The sequence below is a fragment of the Gnatocerus cornutus genome, unplaced genomic scaffold, assembly GCF_029298725.1.
Source record: "Gnatocerus cornutus isolate USDA-ARS CGAHR unplaced genomic scaffold, icGnaCorn1.1 ctg00000023.1, whole genome shotgun sequence".
NCBI lineage: Eukaryota > Metazoa > Arthropoda > Insecta > Coleoptera > Tenebrionidae > Gnatocerus > Gnatocerus cornutus.
In genome coordinates, this window is record NW_028275375.1 from 1,509,074 (window position 1) to 1,511,937 (window position 2,864).

The window sequence follows — 2,864 nt, forward strand, 5'->3', positions numbered from 1 at the left end:
AAATTGGAATTTTTAGAATATTTTTTTATTTGCAGAGCAAGTACTAAACTCAAAATTTTGTATAGAACTCTGTAAGTTTCCCATTTTTGACACAAAAGCAATCAAATTTGTTAAAATTATTACTTTAAAAACGTTCATTAACTTCACCAAATCACAAAATTTTTGAACTAAAATTGGAAACTTCAGAATATTTTTCATTTGTACAAGAAGCTCAAAAACCAAAATTTTGCATAAAACTTTGTAAATTAGTCATTTTCAACACAAATGCAATCAAATTTTGTGTACTTATTACTTTGAAAGCGTTTAATAACTTCACCAAATCACAAATTTTTAGAACAAAAATTGGAATTTTTAGAATATTTTTTATTTGGTGGACGAGTACTAAACTCAAAATCTTGTATAAAACTGTGTATTTTTTTACACAAAAGCTATCAAATTTGGTGAAATTATTACTTTACAGGCGTTTATTACCTACATAAAATTACAAAATTTTAGAACTAAAATTGAAAATTTCAGAATATTTTTCATTTGCAAAATGAGCTCAAACCCCAAAATTTTGCATAAAACATTGTAAATTAGTCATTTTCAACACAAATGCAATAAAATTTTGTGGAGTTATTATTTTGAAGACGTTTATTTACTCCACCAAATCATAAAATTTTAGAACAAATATTGAAAATTTTAGAATATTTTTTATTTGCAGGACAAGTTCAAAATCCAAAATGTTGTATAAAACTGTGTAAGTTTGCCATTTTTTACACCAAAGCTATCAAATTTGGTGAAATTATTACTTTAGACGCGTTTATTAACCACACTAAATTACAAAATTTTAGAATAAAAATTGAAAATTTTCGATTTTTTTTTATTTGTAGGACGAACTCAAAACTTAAAATTTTCTATAAAACTCTGTAGATCTGCCGTTTTAACACGAAAGCAATCAAATTTAATAGACTTCTTACTTTAGAAGCGTTTATTAACTTTACCAAATCACAAAATTATAGAACAAAAATTGGAATTTTTAGAATATTTTTTATTTGCAGAGCGAGCACAAAACTCAAAATATTGTATAGAACTCTGTAAGTTTCCCATTTTTGACACAAAAGCAATCAAATTTAGTGAAATTATTACTTTAGAAGCGTTCATTAACTTCACCAAATCACAAAATTTTCGAACTAAAATTGGAAATTTCAGAATATTTTTCATTTGTAAAACAAGCTGAAAAACCAAAATTTTGCATGAAACTTTGTAAATTAGCCATTTTCAACACAAATGCAATCAAATTTTGTGTACTTATTACTTTGAAAGCGTTTATTAACTTCACCAAATCACAAATTTTTAGAACAAAAATTGGAATTTTTAGAATATTTTTTATTTGGTGGACGAGTACTAAACTCAAAATCTTGTATAAAACTGTGTTTTTTTTTTACACAAAAGCTATCAAATTTGGTGGAATTATTACTTTACAGGCGTTTATTACCTACATGAAATTACAAAATTTAAGAACTAAAATTGAAAATTTCAGAATGTTTTCCATTTGCAAAATGAGCTCAAACCCAAAATTTTGCATAAAACGTTGTAAATTAGTCATTTTCATCACAAATGCAATTAAATTTTGTAGACTTATTACTTTGAAGACGTTTATCTACTCCACCAAATCACAAAATTTTAGAACAAATATTGAAAATTTTAGAATATTTTTTATTTGCAGGACAAGTACAAAACTCAAAATTTTGTATAAAACTGTGTAAGTTTGCCATTTTTTACACCAAAGCTATCAAATTTAGTAGAATTATTACTTTAGAAGCGTTTATTAACCACACTAAATTACAAAATTTCAGAATAAAAATTGAAAATTTTTGATTTTATTTTTATTTGTAGGACGAGTTCAAAACTCAAAATTTTCTATAAAACTCTGTAGATCTGCCATTTTTAACATGAATGCAATCAAATTTGGTAGACTTATTACTTTAAAAGCGTTTATTAACTTTACCACATCACAAAATTTTAGAACAAAAATTGGAATTTTTAGAATATTTTTCATTTGCAGGGCGAGTACAAAACTCAAAGTTTTGTATAGAACTCTGTAAGTTTCTCATTTTTGACACAAAAGCAATCAAATTTGGTGAAATTATTACTTCAGAAGCGTTCATTAACTTCACCAAATCACAAAATTTTAGAACTAAAATTGGAAATTTCAGAATATTTTTCATTTGTAAAACAAGCTCAAAAACCAAAATTTTGCATAAAACTTTATAAATTACTCATTTTCAACACAAATGCAATTAAATTTTGTGTACTTATTACTTTGAAAGCGTTTAATAACTTCACCAAATCACAAATTTTTAGAACAAAAATTGGAATTTTTAGAATATTTTTTATTTGGTGGACGAGTACTAAACTCAAAATCTTGTATAAAACTGTGTTTTTTTTTTACACAAAAGCTATCAAATTTGGTGGAATTATTACTTTACAGGCGTTTATTACCTACATGAAATTACAAAATTTAAGAACTAAAATTGAAAATTTCAGAATGTTTTCCATTTGCAAAATGAGCTCAAACCCAAAATTTTGCATAAATCGTTGTAAATTAGTCATTTTCATCACAAATGCAATTAAATTTTGTAGACTTATTACTTTGAAGACGTTTATCTACTCCACCAAATCACAAAATTTTAGAACAAATATTGAAAATTTTAGAATATTTTTTATTTGCAGGACAAGTACAAAACTCAAAATTTTGTATAAAACTGTGTAAGTTTGCCATTTTTTACACCAAAGCTATCAAATTTAGAAGAATTATTACTTTAGAAGCGTTTATTAACCACACTAAATTACAAAATTTCAGAATAAAAATTGAAAATTTT